This window comes from Cetorhinus maximus, chromosome 16, assembly GCF_964194155.1.
Source record: "Cetorhinus maximus chromosome 16, sCetMax3.hap1.1, whole genome shotgun sequence".
In the NCBI taxonomy this organism is placed as follows: domain Eukaryota; kingdom Metazoa; phylum Chordata; class Chondrichthyes; order Lamniformes; family Cetorhinidae; genus Cetorhinus; species Cetorhinus maximus.
This window is the reverse complement of record NC_135894.1, coordinates 4,736,227-4,746,499: the sequence shown is the minus strand read 5'-3', so window position 1 is coordinate 4,746,499 and position 10,273 is coordinate 4,736,227. Positions and strand designations below refer to the sequence as shown.

The window sequence follows — 10,273 nt, the reverse complement described above, 5'->3', positions numbered from 1 at the left end:
TTCATTCATCAGATTCAACTTTTATACATAGATCACGAGGTGCTTCAATACAATCAATGATTATTACAATAATTTCAACATGGTCACTAAAGACAGTCAGGCAGTGCAATGACATTTGAGTTATCAAGATATATTTTCTGAAGAGTTGTCAGCACAATCTGTAACACAAGAACTGTTAACACCGAGTCTACTGCACACCCCACTTTTTGAAGTCTTTCAGAGACCAACCCGAGCACGAATTGGCGAGAACCAGGCAGGTATAAACCAAACTCTGGCCATGAAATACAACACGGGAAACTACAGGCCGCCATTGGCTGACCTTTAACTCGATAATTTACAAAGCTGCAGGAACCAACTGTTTCACCTGAAGAAAATTTGATTTGATTTTCTATTTAACATAATAATCACGAGAAATATATAGCTGGACGGTCGCTTTCATTCACCGCTTTCTGAATTCAATCGGAACCAGGTCTATTCTGCGCCACCAGCAACTCCCCACTTCAGTCAACAGCATTAAACCTGTCACATATCGACCTCTCCCTGGTTCCGAAGTAGACTCACATTCGGCTCGAAACGTTAACGCTGTTCCTTTCCGATTTCGCACCGCAGTTCACGGAAAATCATAGTTATTAACAAAAAGGATCAAACGTGAGTAAAGTGGAACGTATTTTCTTTGAACTACGCCCGCGTACATTTGAAAGTAAAGATATATTGAGCAGAGCACTTCAAACGCCACCGAATACAATGGTCATTCTACGGGTTAAGTTCTAGAAAATGGGATTAGAATAAACAGGTGCTTAATGGCCAGCAAAGGCAAGAATCGCCAGTTTATGTGCTGTACAAGTCTAAAACGGACAGCAACCACAGCTCCCGTTTGAATGCGAAACATTGCGATGGCCAGGAATCGAACCCAGGTCAACTGCTTGGGAAGCAGCCATGCTCACCACTACACCACCATCGCTGACTATAGAGCGTGGGCACAGAGTATTAATCTGGGTTTTGGTACTAAACCTTTCCCAATTGGTTTCCGTTTTTTTTTCAACCATGGGCAACAAATTTGTAATCCACACAGCACTCAAAAAGGGAGTAGCCGATACCTATTATATTGGATGAGATTTAGGTCGACTTTCCAGAAGTTCACATCAGACATTAAGTCGAGTTAAATCATAATTGGAATTGTACTTCACAAGATTCAGGATTAATTATTTTACTTCCCCACTCACTGATGAATAACACGTCCCATTCTGTAAATCAAAGGCATATTAGGAAGCAGAAGAAGGCCATTCTGTATGGACATCATTGATTCATGTTCCATGGGATGTGTCTCTGTGCCTACATATGTGTGTGTGTATGTGTGTGTGGGTGTGTATGTGTGTGTGTGTGTGTGTGTGATTTAATTGAATTAGCTGGCCTGGGTGTTTTGATGTGAGAAGAGAGGTTAGGTTTGAAATGTAAATTAGGTAAAGATGGGGAAGCTTAGAAACATTGGTGGCAACGGGACATTTCCATTTTGAAATAAACATGTCAGATTGTTTTCCAAGCGGGGTTGGGGTGGTCGTGAAATGTGTCACATATCGAGATGATGTTTAGAAACACTGATTATTTTTTCCCAATTATTACTTGTAAAACTTAATGCTATGAGATGTGTTTAATTATCAGGGAGATGAAGCCGAAAACATAGTGAAGGATTGGGTATTTGCATTTCAAGACGAAGATATGTATAAATAAGGAATAAGGGCTGTGTACAAGGGAAGAATTTTCAAGATCTTACAAGTGTGTGAAAAAGCCTTCAGTATCCATGTTTCAAGCTGCTGCCTTCAAAACACTGAAACTAAGAAAACTCACTTGGAATTCGACGTGTTCAAAGTACCATGTTCCTTTGCCTTGTTATTTTACTATCTATCTGTCTTATTGTTGCCTTAAAGAAAGCGTAACTCGGAGTTAGATTGACTAGGGGGTTTAGAAGTTATCATCGTATAATTTGTAGATCTATGCATCATTTAAACTAATTTCCTCCATTAATAATTTTTTTAATCAAGCTTCGTAAAAACGTATAATACGTGGTGGTCTTATGACAACTGAATTCAGGTCGTGCACCTCAAAATTTATACAAATTGCAGAACAAGCTGCGGAAATTTTTTTTCAAATTTCTCATTTGGCATTAAACAACATTAATCATCGGCTGTGCGATAACAGAGCTGGAAGCTCTTTGTGGGATATATTTGATGTTCTTTGATTTTTTTTACAGTTGGTGAATCTTAAGGTTACGAGTACGAGAAGCACTTTGAATTCAGGAGTTGGGGTGAGGAATTTTGTAGTGGTGAGATTGCAATATGGCTTTGTAAGTGGCTGAGACTTGTTTGGGAGTTGAAGTTATGACTTTGGATGGTTTACACAAGGTAAATAATTTTAAGTCATCGGAATTGGCAGAAAAAATACAATTGGGGTTACCTGCAGATGGTAAGAAAGCAGATATGATTGGAGGTATAGCACAGCATTAAAAATTCGAAGTGATACCTGACACGAGAAGTAACAGTTGGAAGTACTGAAACTTCAGTTTAACATGAAGAGGCTTGATGTTGAAACAATCAAAGGGACTGAGAAAACTTGAACTGGAGGCAAAAGAAAAGGAAAATAATTGGAAATGAATAAATTGTTACTAGAGGGAGCAGAAAAAAGAAAGGGAAAAGAGAGATAATTTCAAAAAGAAATGGAAATCCGAAAACTTGATCTCCAGAGGGAAACATTGACAATGGGAGACAGAATAAAGGAAGGACCCAGGGAATATCGGCTTGAGAGGCTGTTATTTAAAAAAAAGGAGACCTCACAATCTGTGGAAAGAGCTGATGATGAAAACAACTTTTAAATTAAAACCCAATGGGAAGAATGTAAATTTATACATGCTCTTCTAAAGTTTGAGGAAAAATAAGTTGAAGCATTCTTTATTTCATTTCAGAAGATAGCTAAACAGATGCAATGGCCACACGAAATCTCGACATTGTTATTGCCATCCAGGTTGGTGAGTAGAGCACATGAGGTCATGCTTTGCTGTCAGAAGAAATGTCGGTGAATTATGATGTAGTAAAAAAGGCTATTTAGAGTGCATATGATTTCGTGCCTGAGAAATACAGGCAGATATTTAGGAATATAAGAAAACAGCCTGGGCAAATTTATATTGTGTTGGAAAGAGTAAAACAAAATAATTTTGACCGGCGGATCCCGGGAAACATTCTCGTGAATATTTTCTTCACTTTTTCCAACATCCTTCACATCTTCACAAACTGCCTGAAGTGCAACGCCCAGATGTAGACGGGATGCACCAGCTAAGGCTGAACTAGTGCCTACAAAATCTTTGTTTTATTCCCATTACAACACTCTTTGTTTTTTGTGCCAAGAAAACGTCTGACTCCTATCCTCACAGACAATCAAAGTTCGAATTGAGAATTTTCAGGAAGAGCAGGTTATGCGAGCACCTTATGCCTGGAAGCTCTTGAATCCTGGAGGAGCCGTGGAATTGATGCAATACCTGCTCATATTTTACCTGTTCTCACAGACACTACTCAGAGGAAAAACAAGGATTATATTGACCTTGGAGTGGAAGCGGTGCTGATTCAACAGTGGGGTTCAGGAGTTTGGAAGGTTAGCGTGGATTTCAGGTTTGATACACGGAGAGTGGTGTTATCATAGAATGGCTAGAACACTGAATGGGGCTATTTGGCCTTTCCAGTCTCTGTTGGTTCTCTGAACGAGCAATTATCCTTATGTCCATCCCTAGGCTTCTCCCTGGACTCTACACATTATTTTTTTCATTTCAGAACTTATTTCCTTTATGTTTTCTTGAGTGAAAAAGAATGAGGGGTGATCTGGTCGAGGTTTATACGAGGGTAAAGTTAAATATTATGTTAAATGCAGAGACACTGTCTCCCCGGCGGTAGAATGGGGTTGAATTTTAACATTTTAATGTCACTGATCGTTGGAGATTTAGTCCAGTCGAAGCAAGATAAAAGTCAGGAAGCATTTTTCACACTTAGGGTAGATATAAATCTAGAAACAATTCTTAAAATGGTCGAGGCTACCACGATTTCGAGATGATTGTTTTCTTTTCCTTTGCATATCAATGAAATGTCTCTGTATCTTCCGCTTTCCTTGAAAAATGCATTTGATATTGCTCGTTTTATTTTTTGTATTTTCATTGGATTTGGATATCATGAACTAAAATGCCTTGCATGACTAGGTCCTGGCGCCCTGCACCTCAGGGTGAAAGTTTTATGTTCTGCACACTGGGCTTTCGAGGGCCTGGCCGCCAGCGTTCCCAGAGCAGCCGTGGGAAAGAGACGTCACAACGTTCAGAATGTTGCGATAAAAACAAAAAGCTAAAAGCTACTGCGGATGCTGGAAATCCAAAACAAAAACAGAATACCTGGAAAAACTCTGCAGGTCTGGCAGCATCGGTGGAGAAGAAATCAATTAACGTTTCGCGTCCTCATGACCCTTCGGCACAACTGAGTATAGTTAGGAGAGAGGTGAAATATCAGCAGGACAGAAGAGACAGGCGGAAATCCTGTCGGAGAACAGAACAATACTTCTTCAGAGAGGGCATTTCTTGAAGAGAGGTGGCAGTCAATTAAACACAGAGATAAAAACAAAAAGCTAAAAGCTACTGCGGAGGCTGGAAATCCAAAACAAAAACAGAATTACCTGGAAAAACTCAGCAGGTCTGGCAGCATCAGTGGAGAAGAAATCAGTCAAGTATTGTTCTGTTCTCCGACAGGATTTCCGCCTGTCCCTTCTGCCCTGCTCATATTTCACCTCTCTCCTAACTGTACTCAGTTCTGCCAAAGGGTCATGAGGACTCGAAACGTTATCTGATTTCTTCTCCACCGATTCGGACTAAATGCGTTCTGAAATCACAGAGTCGGAGAAATATCCAGAATGAATAGAATTCCTATGCTCCATGGCTCCTGTGGTGTCTTTGAAAAAGCGATTCTATGCCGTCCCTCTTGTCTGCACTTTACCCGTAGCTCTCATAAACCCCACCTCCACACCCGCCAGTAATCATTCAGTTTCCTTTCGAAACGCACTATTGAATCAGCTTCCACCATGTCTTCAGGCAGTGTATTCCCGATTCTAACAACTCTATATAAAATTATGATCCTTTTCTGTTCCATTGAATTCTTTTACCAATTGTTGTTAACATTTTTACTGTTCCTTGTTCCAGCGAAAACAGATTCTCCTTACTCTCTCTAATCTGCACATTAATTTGATACCTCTATTCAATTCCACTAATCTAAGTAGGAAAGGTCCAGCTTCTCTAGTCTCCCCATGGAACTGAATTATTTTCATCTCTGTCAACATTCCAGTAAATCTCCTCTGAAATTCTTCGAGACCCTGAAATCCGTTCTAATATGTAATGAGTAGATTTAGGCACAGATCCTCAGCTGATGAATATCCAGTAATGTATGAAACTTCAACATAGATTCTTGTTTTGTACTCTTTGCCTTTATGCATAAACTAATACACCCTCAGTACATTCTTAACAATCTGATCAACTTGTTCCCACAGAGATAAAGAAATGTGCGCACGTGTCCTTTCTGTTCCTGCACAATGTTTAAAATTGTACACTCTAGTTTAAAGCGTCTCTCCTCATTCCTCCTCCCAAATGTATCCTTCACACGCTCCTGAATGAAATTTCCGTTCCCCCTGTCTCTCCATTTCGCCAATCTCTGTGTATCTCGTGAAGTTTATGATCATGCTCCCCAATGTAATCTGCAATTATGAACATACGAAATAGTAGCCCATTAGGCTCCTCGAGCCTGCTCCACCATTCAATAAGATCATGGCTCGTCTGTTTGTTTTTCGAATTCTACATTTTCATCTAACCCCGATAAAATCTGAATCAGCTGCCTAACAAAATCTGCCTTAAAGTGATTCAGCATCCCCGTCTCCATTGCCATCGGCCTTCTGAGGCAAAGATCCAAAGTCGCCGTTCACTGAGAGAAACTGAGTCCTCCTTATCAAGGTCAGAAATGGGAGCCTTCTAATTTTAGAACATTGCCCCCTGGTTCTTGAAATGATGTATTTTATAAAGAATCTGACGATATTTATGTCTACCATAAAGAGCAGTGGTCATCTTACCGAGCCCTAACACACCAGTGTACATTCCTCTCCAGTCTGAATAAGTTTTCCCGCTGATAATTCTCTCTTCGCCAATTGTGTATCCAATCTGTCACTGTCCCTTTAACCCATGGATTTCAGTTTCCATAGCAACTCCCTTAAATGAAACTTGGTCACATGTTGTTCATGTACATAACATTATGTTAACATCCCTGATAAACCCTCTGGTTACTGAGGGAAAGAATTCCATTATATTTATGAGATACAACTTATCATTAACATGCTCGTGCTTCTACTCATTTATGAACCCATTTATCTGAAAAAGAAACAAGTATTTCTGCCAGGATTTTTGTCTGCTGAAATTACCCCGCCGCCGCCATTATTATGGCAGCTCTGTTGTTCCAGGTTTAATCCCTATTTCCTGTAATATACAGCAGGGGACATTTTCAACCATCAAGGCCTCTGGCACCAATCCCAGGATTGAAATGTTATGGTCGGTGCCTCCGCTATTACCATCATTCCTTCCCTCCGCCGCCCTCATACATCCCACCCAGACCGGGTAAATATTCTCCTTTATTGTGGAATAAAAACGTGCTAGATTGAAACGAGTTAACTCAACGTACTTGTTCAGTGATTGTGAGTAATATCAGTCTACATGTATCTTAATTGTGTCACTGGGGTGTTTCCCCCTTCTATTAATAATGAGCATATTTTAATGCGTTATCCTATAGCGTCAGCGAGAGATTCACCTCCGACACCAACAGTGATCAGCGTCACCAGCGAGAGGGAGAGGGGAGATCAGAGAAGAACAGGTTTGAGTGTTCCAACAATGGATCGGAATCTGACAGCAATATATTAGAATGTTACAAGAATGTACAGAGGTTTATCCTGGGCGCTTTACTCGCTTTCTACGTATTATGATCGTTTGTCATTAGCTGATCGCACCTATTACTTTTTTCTGGTTGTTCAAGGAGGTTATTATCCCATCCTGGCTCTTGTTGGTGTATCCAGTAAGTGTCTCTGTCCAGTTATTTATTCTATAAACCACATTTAAATAGATTGCTGTAATTGTATTGTGAATTTTAGAAAGATATAAGCCATTGTCTTCAATTTCAGTCAGAAACGTCGCTCCCAATACACTGAATCTGAGACTGAACCAGCCTGTCCACAACATGTGTGATCCCTTTGACCCTGAGGTGATTAGTGGCCTAATATTCTCTCCACTCCGAATTTTCCCACTACCTTCTCCATAATATCATCCATCACCATCTCCGCCTCGGCCCAGCAACTTAATAAACCCTCACCTGTGTCTCAAGCCAAACTCGACTATCCCAGTGTTATCCTGGTCGTCCTCCCAGTTACAACCCTTCATAAGACCCAACAAATCCCAAACTACCTTTTGCATATCCTAACTCACACCAAATCCGTTTCACTCAGCACCTCTGTTCTCACTGACCTACTATGCTTCCTGGTCTCGTTTCACCTCACTTATAAAATTCTCATTCTTACGATATGATCCCCCCATGCCTAACTCCTGCGACTAAATCCAATCCCTCTGTTAGTTTTTTATATTCTTGCACATTGCTCTTCTGATGTTTTAGTCAATATAATTACAACATGAATATAATTCACGCTATATCTCCCCAAGGCCATGATTCTGGTCTTTATAGATGGTCACAGTCACTGGTGCCGGATTTCTGAAGCTCAAACAATTGAATGCTTCGGGAGGCGCTGTTATTAACTTCCCAGCGTCTCCCAACTGGTACCTCATGCTGGACAGTCGGTTGCAGCAGTTTTGAGACATGAAACCCGGATTGTTCCTGGCCATTTAACGTCTGCATTACTCACTCTCAGCTGAATATTTTTCCAGCAACACACGAACCCCACGAGTCCTATCTTAATGGACCAGGCATAAAACCCACAGATGTGGGAAATTTGACCGAATTATTTAATTGAAAAGTTCGTGGAAGTGTTATTGATGGTTTTCTCTAGCTCACTGTGTAGTGAGCTGCTGCTTACTTCCAGGAAGGACATTGTGTTTGGTAACAGAACTCTGGAAGAGATAAGTGGATATTAGTTACAGTGCACCTGAGTCTGTAACATGACCAAGAAATGGAGAGGGGAAGCTCTGTAAAATATGGAGGGGAGGGCGGCTGTGCCCTATCCAGCCCCAGTTTCCCAAGAACACTTTACCAACGTCCACCTAACCCAGGAGCAGAGCGTGAGGCAAACATGACTCAACAAGGAAGTGGTGATGGAGCTTTTCCATCCCCTGAAATACAACCGTGAACCTTATACCAGGGTGAGGAAGGCACTGTCAAATGCCGTTAACGTCACAGCTTCATTGAACTTCGATGGATTGGGAACTTTCCTGAAAGGATGCTCTCAATCGATCTGTCCAGCTGGTGACAGAGAGCAACCATGCCAGGTGAGATCCATACGTTGTTTTTTTTCCACTCAGCAGGGAGAAGCAGGATTATAATTTCCATGGTTTTCCCAGCATAGCGGGATCCCGAGGCTGAATGTTGCTCTGCAGAGTCCCCGTGCCAACGTGGAGACATAAAGGAACAGGAAAATCTCTTACCGCATTAACGTACAATTCCTGTGTGCCCATGCACAGTACATTTTGTTGAATGTTTGCTATCCCAACAATAGCCACAAAATCCCCATTCTGAAGCAGTCGGCCATTCCCTCCGTCTTCTGATCACTTTCATAATTGAAGCGTGGCTTCTCGGAGATTAATTCTTCCCCCTCGGTATGTGATACAAACCACGCACATCCTCACCAATCCCCATCACCAAGCAGCAATCTGAAAATAACACATGTCTAGAGATAACCACTATCAGTGTGACGAATCAATGCTTCTGATTCGTGAACCACCGAGAGTAAACATCCCCCAGCACCACCAGCCCTCCCCCCGCTGCCCACCCCAGTGCACGCTGGAGCAGGTGGTGAATTCATGCAGTTCTGCTGCACACTTCATATCATCTCCATTATGAGGACACAGGCGTTGTCAGCATAAATGCGGAGGGTTCTTCAGGGGGAGGAGAAGGGGACAGATAGGATATTTTCTGGACGCCTTCGACCCGGAAAGGCTGTTGGAGAGTGCTTGCTAAGACTTCGATTCTCATTGGACAACTTCCCTTTTCCATCATGGTTCCCCCATTCTCCACTGTTAATTCCATCTCATACTCCAGTCACAGCTTCCCCTTTGCCACCATCCTGTTAGAAAAACCACAACAAAGACAACATAATTCGCATATTTATTCAACAACAAATCCAATTATACAAACAAAACTGTAATATTTACCCTTGTGTGTTCCTTCAATGTTTGTCTTGTGGTATCCCCCGGCTTGCCTAGTGCTCCTACAGAGTGCTTACCCAGTGAAGTACAAACATACGAACAAGGAGCAGGAGTTTGACTTTCGGCCGCTCGGGCCTGGCCCGCCATTTAATAAGATCATGGCTGGTCTGAAAGAAATCCTGTCCTCGGTAACCTACTAAGAAACTATCCACCCCTACCATAAAAATATTCAAAGGTTCTGTTCCCACCACCATTTCACGTGGGGCGTTCAAAAGCATCACGACCCCCTGCGAGAAAAAAAATCGCCTCATTTCTTTTGTAAATATGCGACCCCTTATTTTGAAATAGTGAAACCAAGTTCTAGTTTCTCACACAAGTGCAAACATCCCCTCGAAGTTCACCCTTTAAACTTCGCTCAGGATGTTATATGTTTCAATCTAGTCGCCTCATACTCTCCAAAACTCAATCGGATACATTCCCAAATTGTATTTATAGGTTAACCTGCCCATTCCATGTCATACTCTGAGAAACATTCTCTGAATTGCGTCCAACACATTTACATCCCCCCTTAACTTAGGTGACCAAAATATACACAATACTCCAGATGTTTTTTCAGTCGTGTTCTGCGCAGCTGAAACATCACCTATCAACTTTTTTTTTTCAATCCCCGTCGCAATAAACAACAACATTCTAGTAGCTTTCTTAATTAATTGTTGTAGCTGCATACTAGCATCTTGCGATCCATGAACTACGAGACGCCAATACTTTTGCATCTCAGAGCTCTGAAAAATCTCACCATTTAGATCAAATGTCTCATCTCTATTCTTCCTACCAAAATGGGGAATTTCAAATTTC

At 41.5% G+C, this 10,273-nt stretch overlaps 1 non-coding gene across 1 annotated transcript; it reads right to left on the bottom strand.

Moving 5' to 3' along the window:
- Positions 1 to 889: 889 nt before the first annotated feature.
- trnag-ccc (transfer RNA glycine (anticodon CCC)) lies at positions 890 to 961 on the bottom strand. Its single transcript has one exon. It is a non-coding gene; the product is annotated as a tRNA-Gly (tRNA).
- Positions 962 to 10,273: the final 9,312 nt, after the last annotated feature.